Source organism: Salvelinus fontinalis, chromosome 22 (assembly GCF_029448725.1).
Source record: "Salvelinus fontinalis isolate EN_2023a chromosome 22, ASM2944872v1, whole genome shotgun sequence".
NCBI classification, from domain to species: Eukaryota; Metazoa; Chordata; class Actinopteri; order Salmoniformes; family Salmonidae; genus Salvelinus; species Salvelinus fontinalis.
Window position 1 is genome coordinate 12,391,215 of NC_074686.1, and position 12,672 is coordinate 12,403,886.

Sequence of the window (12,672 nt, forward strand, 5' to 3'; positions counted from 1 at the left end):
ACATTAATTGTAATGAAGGGAAAATGTAATGATGTGACCCCAAGCAACATAGTGGATTTGTCTGTATAGCCTATAATATTGTCTTATCAGCAGCAGAGGACAATACAATCTTTGGTTACCGGTTTCCTCCTATAGATGGCGCCTGTTGATCACCAGAGATAGTCTACGGTAATCTGTTGATCAACGGTGTGTTCACTTTGCTGAGAGGGGGCCATACAATTATATGGGAGGAGGCAGGCCAGACAGACAGGCATTTTTTCACTGGGAGCTCCAAGAGCAAATGTAAACGGTCAGCGGTTTCCTTTTGTGGACACGACTTATTTCGTTCGGAAGCGAGAGCAGAGCTTGCTACCTGAATGGCGTAAACTTCTACACCAATCCGATCCAGCCTACCTGAACGCAAGGGTGCGCTGGATAGAAAAACGCTGGGAGAAGACGCGCATAAACGCATTCCGCGAAGATACCTTGTTCTCTGCCATGTAGGTAAGAACGCTGTGTCGAGTAGGCACTTTTAGTAGGCTTAAACAATTTGTTTGCAGTAAAGTACGTTAGATAGGCTAGCTATGTACTTTAAATTAGTACAGTTCAACCAGCACAACCACTTAACGTTGTTAGCCTGAACATCTTTGCTAGTTTAGCTTTTTGTTCTGTGAGTGTTTTGATTGTAAACAGCCCATGTTACAGTTAGCATAACGTTACTCTCGTGGTAGCCTTCATATGTTTGTCGAATTTGCATTGTAAATGGAAACGGAACAAAACAACATTTGTGATAATACACGTTTGTATTTTGCAAACGATTCTGAATGCCTTTTGCACCCTGGATGTTGTAAACCGAGAGAACAACAATTATGGGATGAACTTTGGAAAACACGTGCTTGCCTCTGGCTGACTCGCGCTGTGGAATGTTTTGGGAGTGGAATGTGGGGATTGTTTTCCATTTGTCTTGTACTTTGTTATTTTACTGTTATGAAATTCAATTGCAGCGTTCACTCTGGAATCCAATGTTTGTGGGTGTCGAATAATATCAGCAGTGCAATAATAAGCTATATTCACTAGTTCATAACCTTTGACTTGTCTGTCTGTGTTTGCCCAGCGAAGTTGGCCAACCAAACTCATACAGCTTGGTGAAACTTTTCAGTTGTTGATATAATGACCAACCATATCAGACCTAAACCACTAATTAACTACTGCAGTCTGTTCGTTTTCAATCATGCGCAGTTAGGCCGACTAACCTGTGCCCCCGTACATTGATTCTGTACCGGTACCCCCTGTATATAGCCTCACTTCTGTTATTTTACTGCTGCTCTTTACTTATTTTCATTTTTTATTTTTTATTTTTTTTATACTTAATACGTTTAAGAAAAATAAGTTGTTGGTTAAGGGCTTTTAAGTGAACATTTCACTGTAAGATCTACACCTGTTGTATGTGACAAATATAAATCTATTTATTTGACTGGGTCAATAACATCTTAAAGATGTAGGTTAGGATTGTCTATGCGCTCTCAAACCTGAGTCTACCTCCTGATTCCATTGTCACTGCTGCTTGGAGATGGAGAATACCCATGCAATATAGACTAACCCATGAAATGGCTACATTTGTGTTACAAAGTGATTTTAATGCCTTTTTGTTATTCTGTGACAGATCTAATGCCAACGGAAAGGCATGCTTGGCTGCAAATATGAAGGAAGTCATTGACTGACTTGTCTTTGTGGCAAAGGGATGGAGAGGGAGGGTTGTCTTGCTCTTACCCACTCAGATGGAAAATTGGATAGATGGTTGAAGTGTGCATCAGAGGCGCACAAACTATTTATTCTGTCTAGGGTTGGGTGGTATCCAGATTTTCATAGTTATACCGCTTCTGTACCATACCAGGATATACTGTATTACCGAATGTGCACATAAGGGGTGCTATTTCACAAAACAAAACAATTGGACACACACAGAGAGACAAAGGCATGGGGGGATTGAATGTCTCTGCTGTAACCAAGAAGCTTGATCTTGACGTCTAGCCTCCTAACTAGCAAGCTAGCAAACCAAATGCATAGCTGGAGCCCTGAGTTGGATATCATTTATTTGACACATTTTATATATGCCACATGATCAAAAGTTTGTGGACACCTGCTCTTCGAACATCTCATTCCAAAATCATGGGCATTAATATGGAGTTGGTCCCCTCCCTTTGCTGCTATAACAGCCTCCACTCTTCTGGGAAGGCTTTCCACTAGATGTTGGAACATTGCTGCGGGGACTTGCTTCCATTCAGTCACAAGCATTAGTGAGGTCGTGCACTGATGTTGGGTGATTAGGCCTGGTTTGCAGTCAGCGTTCCAATTCATCCCAAAGGTGTTCGATAGGGTTGAGGTCAAGGCTCTGTGCAGGCCAGTCAAGTTCTTCCACACTGATCTCGACAAACAATTTCTGTATGGACCTTGCTTTGTACACGGAGGCATTGTCATGCTGAAACAGGAAAGGTCCTTCACCAAACTGTTGCCATAAAGTTGGAAGCACAGAATTGTCTAGAATGTCATTGTATGCTGTAGCGTTAAGATTTACCTTCACTGGAACTTAGGGGCCTAGCCCGAACTAAGAAAAACACCCCCAGACCATTATTTATCCTCCACCAAACTTTACAGTTGGCACTATGCGTTGGGGCAGGTAGCGTTCTCCTGGTATCCGCCAAACCCAGATTTGTAGGTTGGACTGCCAGATGGTGAAGTGGGATTTATCATGCCAGAGAGTGCGTTTCCACTGCTCCAAAGTCCAATGACTGCGAGCTTTACACAACTCCAGCCAACGCTTGGCATTGTACATGGTGATCGGCTGCTCGTGCATGGAAACCCGTTTCATGAAGCTCCCGACGAACAGTTGTTGTGCTAACGTTGCTTCCAGAGGCAGTTCTGAACCCGGTAGTGAGTGTTTCAACTAAAGACAGATGATTTTTAGGCACTTCAGAACTCGGGCGGTCTAGTTCCGTGAGCTTGGGTGGCCTACCACTTTGTGGCTGAGCTGTTGTTGCTCCTAGCTGTTTCCACTTCACAATAACAGCACTTACAGTTTACCGGGGCAGCTGTAGCAGGGCAGAAATTTGACGAACACATTTGTTGTAAAGTTGACGGTGACACAATGAGTCAATGAGCCCTTCAGTAAGGCCATTCTACTGCCACTGTTTGTCTATGGAGATTGCATGGCTGTGCGTGAAATTTTTAAATAACTGTCAGCAACAGGTGTGGCTGAAATAGCTGAATCCACTCATTTGAAGGTGTCAACATATATTTATTGCACACACTATATATACACATTTTTTTACGGTATTGAAAATCATACCGTCTGTATTTTGAAAAAAAATCGGCATATCGCTCAAGCCTCTTTCTGTCGTTGGAGGAGGATCTCCACGGCTCTTGAAACCAAAGCCGGCACAGCACAATCATCTTGTTTGAAGTCAGCTTCAGCCTCTGGACATGCTGATGCTTTATAACCTGGCTGGTAGTTTGAAGTTGTCCAACCCTTTCGTCTGACAGTATTGTTCATAAATGGGGGGCTTTTCCCTCAGATCCTCATATCATGAGTCAGTGAGAAATATGTGAAAGCAGATGCTCTTGCAGCCTAGTTAATTGGGTTGTTCTTGGAAAAACACAGTCGTGCAGCATGCTCATTCACATGCACACACACACACCGATACACGCAATTAGACATGTAGATAAGCACACTCAACCTCAGCTAGACACACGCATGAACGCATGCATACCCGCACACTCAACTAAAACCCAGAACCCCTCATCAGACCTGGTAATAGAGTGGTGAGGAGTTTGCTGTGTTTTTGCCATTTCTTTTCTGTATTCAGGTTCACTTAAACATAATTTGAAGCTTTGTTTTACTGTTGACAGTTACAGCTGATCGATATACATCTGTCATCTAATGTGTTTGTTTTTAAACTTTTCGCCGCCAGCTCCAGATATCAGGGCATAAAAAATACAACCTCTGTTCTTAATTAGCCTAGTGGGCATGTGCGCCCAGCTATATCCTGTGCCAAGCTTGTTTTCCCTGGCTGAACTAGCTGGCTAACTGAACTATGCTCGTTTTCGCCCGCATTGCTTAAGGTCATAAAAACTGCACCCTACACTTCAAAACTGTTGCTTGTTATAAAACCATGTAACCAAGAAATTCGCTGGAAAGAAACTTAAATGATTTATTTAAATAGTCATGACTGGTTTGAGGTATCTGTCGTGTCGTAATACAACGGCAGCGAAGGATATCATTGCTACTTAACACGGATCCAAGTTCGGGTTTGAGATCCATAGTTGTAAGGTTAGCTGCAAGTTTCTGTCTGTTCTTGGAACTGTGGCAACGGTTAAGCCTCTTACCGCTTGGCTCGATGGGATATGTAGTGATTTTGCCAACACAGCCAGATATGTAAACAGTATTGTACACTTAACCTTTTTTAAACGGACTGTTGTATTTGTTGGGGACTTTATTAGTTAATTGAGTAATCCAGGAATGGCACAAGACAATTGACATTAAAAACTTAATTGATATGAGGGTCTGCGGATCTCCTCCTCGCCATTCTATGCTCCGGGCTGGTCACATCTGCTGTAGTCATGGCAACCCTATGGGCCTAGGGGATCAAAGCTTTTGCTGATTTGCCTCGGTCTTTTGCCTCGCTCTCTCTTTCTCTCTCTGTCCCACTCTCTCTATGTCATATCTGTAGCCTGGCTTGGACAAAGACGGGTCTTCTCTTTCTTGTCTTCTCCTCTTTCTTTGCAGCTGGGGTTACCCCTACCACAATGAGTCCTTGGGATGTTTTCATATAACCCTAGTCCCCAATTTTGTCTCAGATTATACCCGGGACAGAACTTTGATGGTTTTGACCCAGACAATTTGACATTATAACCATATGAACGATTGTCGAGGTGGACGCAACTCACATTGTTAATGAAGCAGTTCACACACAGGAAAGCTTCGCTTCCGTTTGCTTTGTTTTTTTGCCTAATTCCTTTGTTTTGGTGGCTCTGTTTTGCATCATTATCTTTTGACTGGGAAAGCTGCATACAAAATGTATTTTTATTTAAAGATAAAGTTCTGTCTAGCCCCAGTTCAGACTTACGCACCAAAGTAAACTTGTAAATTAGAATGTTACTGTGAAATGACAAGTATTTGAAGATGAATTTTGCCTCTGCTTATTAAGTAAAGAAAATATTCACCTTTTAAAAAATATATATATTTTTGTGCATCTCTGAGTGACATTCTATAGATTCCAGCGGTCATTTCACGGTTTCATGTGCATCTGAGGTATTGCCATTCAAGCGGGCAGAAATTCGTCCGGTATGACACAGCATTGCGATAAAGCCGCTCACTACACTGGAAGTTAATAGGAATTACTACTTTACATCGCAAAAATGTCTATCATACATGTCAGATTTCAATACTGGCCAATGTCATAACGCAGGAGGTTGTCTTCTCTCGAATGAGATAATGATACTTTTTTTGCAATATTCATACCTTGAGAAATGTATCATTTAAGAGGGTCCATCACATTTCCCCTATTTGTCTGCCTCTTCAGTCTAGGGTGCATACATAAAGAGATATGAGGAATTATCTTTGTATCTGTGCCATTTATAGGATCTGTGACAGCAGGGGCAACGACATTGAGTACATTTTGGCTGAACCCCGACCCAGACCCACACACACACAATTGGCTGAACCCTCCTGATGACCTGGTTGGACATGACTTCAACAGGGTCACCAGGAGGGTTCAGCCAATGAAGTCAGAAGTCCCACCCAGTTGACAACATTAAAATGGTGCTGCCCATGCTAATTCTGCCTTTTGGCCACTGGAGGCCTATATCATTCTCCATGGGTACGTTGCATGGTGCCGTTGCGAAAACTCCACTCAGCGAGACACATCGATCTGCAGGTTGAACATATTGAGATTGTAGACCCCTAAATTGATAATGCAGTTTTTTTAAATTTTTTTCATTATTTTCATTTTTTACAGCTAACTAGATACTTCACTTGCTGGTATTGACTTTGATATTAATGTGTGTAGCTACGTTTGCGTGCTAGCCAGCCAGTCATAGAGCGAGCATTGCATTGTGGGTGTTGAAGTTAACTTGAGCTGCAGAAGATTTCCATAACGATTTTCACGTTGCTACCAACCTTATTATAATAACAAAATAAATAAATTCTCACAATATTTAACACTGTAAATGATAGGAATTAGTGGATTAGTTCTTTAAGCCCACCTCCCCCTTTCGTTTTAAAGGCACTCTGGCTACTGTCAGGGGCCTTGCTACTGTCTCTTCTCAGTTTTGCAGAATGAGGGTTTTATGCTGGAATTATATTGCCTGTAAAGTTATAACTCACCCTGAACAACTGGATCTTGCCATAGTCTACCCTAAGGTTTGGGGGTGGCTTTGGTCCAATCGTCTTTGGTCCAAATGGGATGATGGCTATTATATTTAAGGCAGGGTGGTATACCATATTTTACTATATACCGGTATTGTTGTACAGACGAGTTTGGATTTTTACTTTACCTCTTCAGTAAGGCCATTCTACTGCCAATGTTTGTCTATGGAGATTGCATGGCTGTGTGCTTGATTTTATACACCTGTCAGCAACGGGTCTGGCTGAAGTAGCCAAATCCAGTAATTTGAAGGGGTGACCACATTTTTTTTGTGTGTAGATCTATATCACACATACATACACATACATATGTGTGTGTATAAACGCAACATGTAAAGTAGTGGTCCCAGGTTTCATGAACTGAAAAAAAAGATCCCAGAAATGTTTCATTAGCACAAGCTTATTTAAAAAAAAAAATTGGCACAAATTTGTAGACATCCCAGTTTTTCCACAATGCCACAGATGTCTCAAGTTTTGAGGAAGCGTGCAATTGGCATGCTGACTGCAGGACTGTCCACCAAAGCAGTTTCCAGATAATGGAATGTTCATTTCTCTGGACTGCGGCCTCACAACCGCAGACCACGTGTAACCATGCCAGACCTGACTGCAGTTTGGCGTCGTTACCGACTTCAGTGTGCAAATGCTCACCTTCGATGGCCATTGGCACGCTTTAGAAGTGTGCACTTCACCGGTTTCAACTGTACCGGGCAGATGGCAGACAGCGTGTATGGTGTCGTGTGGGTTAGAGGTTTGCTTATGTCGAAGTTGTGAACAGAGTGCCCCATGGTGGCCGTGACAAGATCCTGACGCCCGTTGTCGTGCCATTCATCTGCCGCCGTGGTTCAGCTTGATCATGCACGGCCCCATGCCACAAGGATCTGTCCACAATTCTTGGATTGTTCCAGTTCTTCCATGGCCTGCATACTTATTGAGCATGTTTGGGATGCTCTGGATCGACGTGTACAACAATGTGTTCGAGTTTGCGCAGCCATTGAAGAGGAGTGGGACAATATTCCACAGGCCACAATCAAAAGCCTGATTAACTCTATGCGAAAGAGATGTAGCGCTGCTTGAGGCAAATGATGGCCACACCAAATACTGTCTGGTTTTCTGATCCACGCCCCTACCTTAAAAATAAATAAAAACGTCTGTGACCATCAGATGCGTATCTGTTTTCCCAGCTATGTGAAGTCCATAGATTAGGGTGTAATGAATTTATTTTGGTTGACGGATTTCCTTATGAACTGCAACTCAGTAAAATCTTTGAAGTTGTTGCATCTTGCATGTATATTTTTGTTCAGTGTATTTTGATAAAATAATTACATTTATTAGTGGGTCTTATGCTTGTGGAAAGCTTATATATTGCATTGAGAAAGTATTCACACCCCTTGACTTTTTCCACATATTATAATTACATCCTGAATGTAAAATAGTTTAAATTGAGATTTGTTATCGCTTGCCTACACACAATACCCCATAGTATTCAACCCTTTTTAGTATGGAAAGTCTAGATATGTTTAGGAGTTAAAATTTGCTTAACAAGTTGCATGGACTTGTGCAATAATGGTGTAAGCATGATTTTTGAATGACTACCTCATCACTGTACCCCACACATACAATTATCTGTATGGTCCTAGGGCTGTTGCGGTGACCATGTTACCACCACACTGGCGATCATGAAGGCAGTCAAATTCCACATGACCATTTAATCAAGGTAATTGGTCTTCTCTGAGCTCTGATGCTGGTCATCAGTAGCCTACCAAACTTTCTAACTGCCTGGTACTCAACACTCAATTGTCCCTCTAAATCACTCTGACAAATGCAAATGTATTCAAAAATGTAATCATATACTTCATGAGAGCTCATGTTGCGCAACATTTCTATAGGCTATGCAATTGCTTGAGAAAACAACTAAACTACTAAAAAGAGGATCCCATCAGCTAGGCCTAGTGTATTTATTTCTCAACTTTCCTAATATTAAGCACATTGGTTATATTTTCAACCGGAGTATAGCCTACCTGGCTGGCATGAAAATGAACCACGGGAAAAGCCTCCTCCATTCGTTATATAAGTGTATAGATGACATGTATTTTATCCCGCTGCACCTGTATCGAAACAGGTGCTTGATAATGGTCCATTCTAAATCAAAACAAATTTCACACAAGTTTATATTTAGTATATAGTATATGTAAAGACAAGATTAAATCAAGAATAGTCTGATGGGTGACAATATTAGCCTATCACTTGTGAATTATATATTATCAATTGTGAATGATGCCCAGCATTAGAAACAATGCCTTTTTTTTTTCTTGACTTGTCCGAATCATAGTCACACACCTCATGTAGCCTCGCCCATAGGCCTATATGTTTTAATAAGGTCTGTATCACAACTAAAGTGGCCAAATAACTCCTTAAAATTAAGCACATTAGGCTCTACACACCTTGTAAAGCGGATTAACTGGCATACAGTACCAGTCAAAAGTTTGTAATTTAAGGTGATTTCTTTATTAGTGAAGACATCAAATATATGAAATAACACACATGGAATCATGTAGTAGCCAACAAAGTAGCCACCCTTTTCCTTGATGACAGCTTTGCACGCTCTTGGCATTCCCTCCCAGCTTCATGGGGAATGCTTTTCCTACAGTCTTATTAAAGGAGTTTCCACATATGCTGAGCACTGTTGGCTGATTTTCCTTCTCTGCGGTCCAACTCATCCCAAACCATCTCAATTTGGGTAGGAAGTTGGGTAATTGTGGAGGCCAGGTCATCTGATGCAGCACTCCATCACTCTCCTTCTTGGTCAAATAGCCCTTACACAGCCTGGAGGTGTGTTAGTTCATTGTCCTGTTGAATAATAAATGATAGTCCCTCTAAGCGCAAACCAGATGGGATGGCGTTTCGATGCAGAATGCTGTGATAGCCATGCTGGTTAAGTGTGCCTTGAATTCTAAATAAATCACAGACCGTGTCACCATCAAAGCACCATCACACCACCACCTCCATGCTTCACAGTGGGAACCACACATGTGGTCTACAGCTTGTCATGGGATACTCTACTTCAGGCGATCAAAATCTAGAGACTTCCTTAGATTTTGTGTTTATAAATACACACATAACCCCCCCTCGTTTTACCGGAGTGTGCTGTCCTATCTAGCCGGTGCAGTGTATATCCCATCAGCTGAATGTTATCCATGTTGTCATTCAGCCACGATTCGGTGAAACGTAAGATGTCACTTTTTTTGATGTCCCGTTGGTAGGATATTGGTGACCGTACCTTGTCTAATATATTGTCCAATGATTGTACGTTGGCAAGTAATATTGATGGTAAAGACAGATTCCCCACTGGCCGTCGGCAGATCCTGACAATGCATCCCGCCCTGCGTCCTCCATACCTGCGTCTCTTTCTCCTGCCAATGACAGGGATATTGGACTTGTCGGGTGTCTGAAGTACATCCTGTGAGTCCTGCTTGTTGAATAATTTTGTTACATCTAATCCAAGGTGTGAAAGCTGTCCTGATATCCAGAAGCTCTTGTTTGCCATAAGATACGGTGGCAGAAACTTTGTATAAAAAATAAGTTACTAACAACGCAAAAGAACACATAATCGCACAATTGGTTAGGCGTCTGTAAACTGCTGCCATTTCTTCCGGACCCATCTTCTGTTCCTGAGTGTACGAGTTAGTTGCTCAAATCTACAGCAAGACCAGAAAAATATTTCTGATCAACTATTTTGACAGAGCTTGAAGAATATTGAAAATAATTAAGGGCCAGTTTTGTACAATCCAGGTGTGGAAAACCCTTAGCCTTACCTAAAAAGACTCACAACTGTATAAATGAGATATTTCTGAATTTCATTTTTAGTAAATGTGCAATTATTTCTAAAAACATGTTTTACTTTGACATTATGGGGTATTATGTGTAGGTGGGGGAGGGAAATTATATTTAACCCATTTTGAATTCAGGCTTTATCACAACAATGTGTAATAAGTCAAGGGGTATGAATACTTTCTCAAGGCACTGTATTTAGCCTAGGTATAATTTCACAAGCACTGAATTCATTAGCTTTTTGCTGACTGTTTGAAATGCAGTGTATTTGACCTTTTTTAGTTGTCTAACTAAGCTTATTTAGAGAAAATATTTCGATGTGAATCGTTCGGAAGGTTGAAAAAAAATCAAGATGTTTGGTTATATCTCCCAGTACTACAGGATCAATCTAGGTGGTGGAAAAACCCTGATGTTGGCCAGCTAGCCCAGTGATGTAACCGTGTCTACCGACCCTGAGAAACCGGTTCTGCAGAAGCTGGTCTCTGATAATGCTGGTGCTGTGGCCCTCGCCCCAGTCTTCTGATAAAGATCCCCCAGACAACGCTCTGTTTTCTATTAGTGCCTTGCTGGAATGCAGCCTCGCATGCGCACATCTCACCCTACGAGATACCAGCATCCTTCACAACATTGCCCAGAGAGTTAGAAATAGGGTGAGGGAGAGAGAAACTGAAAGGGAGAAATAGATTGACACGGTGAGACAAACCAGGGTGGAGACAGGAGAGGCAAGGACTGACCAATATTTCTGAGGTGTATTTCTATCTGTAATAACGCCCTTTTCGTGGAGAAAAACTTGTTGTGATTTGGCTGGGCCTGGCTCCCATGTGGGTAGCCTTATGCCCACCCATGGCTGCGCACCTGCCCAGTCATGTGAAATCCATAGATTGGGGCCTAATTCATTAATTTCAATTAACTGATTTCCTTATATGAACTGTAACTCAATAAAATATTTTTTAATTGTTTCATGTTGAGTTTATATTTCTGTTCAGTGTGTGTGTATATATATTCAAACCAAATTGTATTTGTCACATGCGCCGAATACAACAGGTGTAGGTAGACCTTACAGTGAAATGCTTACTTACATGCCCCTAACCTACAATGCAGTGTAAAAAAATGATTAGAAATAAAGGTAACATAATTAAAGAGCAGCAGTAAAATAACAATAGCGAGGCTATATACAGGGGGTACCGTGTCAATGTGCGGGGGCGCCGGTTAGTCGAGGTAATATGTACATATAGGTAGAGTTGTTATACTATGCATAGATAATAATAGAGTAGCAGCAGTGTAAATGTGTGTGTGGGGGGGGGCAGAAACTGTTCAGGAGTCTTATGGCTTGGGGGTAGAAGCTGTTTAGAAGCCTCTTGGACCTAGACTTGGCGCTCCGGTACCGCTTGCCATGTGGTAGCAGGGAGAACAGTCTATGACACGGGTGGCTGGAGTCTTTGACAATTTTTTGGGCCTTCCTCTGACACCGCCTGGTATAGAGGTCCGAGATGGCTGGAAGCTTGGCCCCGGTGATGTACTGGGGGGATGACGTCATCGATGCACTTATTGATGAAGCCTGTGACTGATGTGTACACCTCAATGCCATCGGAAGAATCCCGGAACATATTCCAGTCTGTGCTAGCAACACAGTCCTGTAGCTTAACATCTGCTTCCTCTGACCAATTTTTTTTTATATTGATCTGAGTCACTGGTGCTTCCTGCTTTAATTTTTGCTTGTAAGTAGGAATCAGGAGGATATAATTATGGTCAGATTTGCCAAATGGAGGACGAGGGAGAGCTTTGTACGCGTCTGTGTGGTGTAAAGGTGGTCTAGAGTTTTTTTTTTTTTTTTTTTTTTTTTTCTCTCTCTGGTTGCACATTTTAACATGATGGTAGAAATTTGGTAGAGCAGATTTGTTTACCTGCATTAAAGTCCCGAGCCACTAGGAGTGCCACCTCTGGATGAAAGGGGGATACCTAGTCAGTTGTACAACTGAATGCCTTCAACTGAAATGTGTCTTCTGAGCGTTTTCCTGTTTGATTATGATGGTATGGAGCTCATTGAGTGCTATCTTAGTGCCAGCATTGGTCTGTGGTGGTATGTAGACAGCTACGAAAAATACAGATGAGAACTCTAGGTAGATTGTGTGGTCTACAGCTTATCATAAGATACTCTACCTCAGGTGAGCAAAACTTTGAGACTTCCTTAGATATCGTGCACCAGCTGTTGTTTACAAATATACATAGACCATCACCCTTTGTCTTACCAGAGGCGGCTGTTCTGTCTTTCTGATACAGTTTAAAACCCGCCAACTGTATGTTATTCATGTCGTCGTTCAGCCACGACTCTGAAACATAAGATATATTATAGTTTTTAATGTTACGTTGGTAGTTTAGTCTTGCTCGTAGGTCATCGATTTTGCACGTTGGCCAATAGAACAGATGGCAGTGGGGGTTTACTC

The 12,672-nt window shown here is 41.9% G+C and overlaps 1 protein-coding gene across 5 annotated transcripts in view; it reads left to right on the forward strand.

The window, feature by feature from the left end:
• The first annotated feature begins 215 nt into the window (after window positions 1–215).
• The window catches only part of sema4ab (sema domain, immunoglobulin domain (Ig), transmembrane domain (TM) and short cytoplasmic domain, (semaphorin) 4Ab), a 52,151-nt gene continuing 39,694 nt past the window's right edge, over window positions 216–12,672 (forward strand). For 4 of the 5 annotated variants that reach the window (XM_055876458.1, XM_055876456.1, XM_055876460.1 and 1 more), the window contains exon 1: window positions 216–483. The gene's annotated coding sequence lies outside the window, so the exon portion shown is untranslated. The remainder of the gene's footprint in view (window positions 484–12,672) is intronic. The other variant, XM_055876457.1, reaches the window with a different exon arrangement.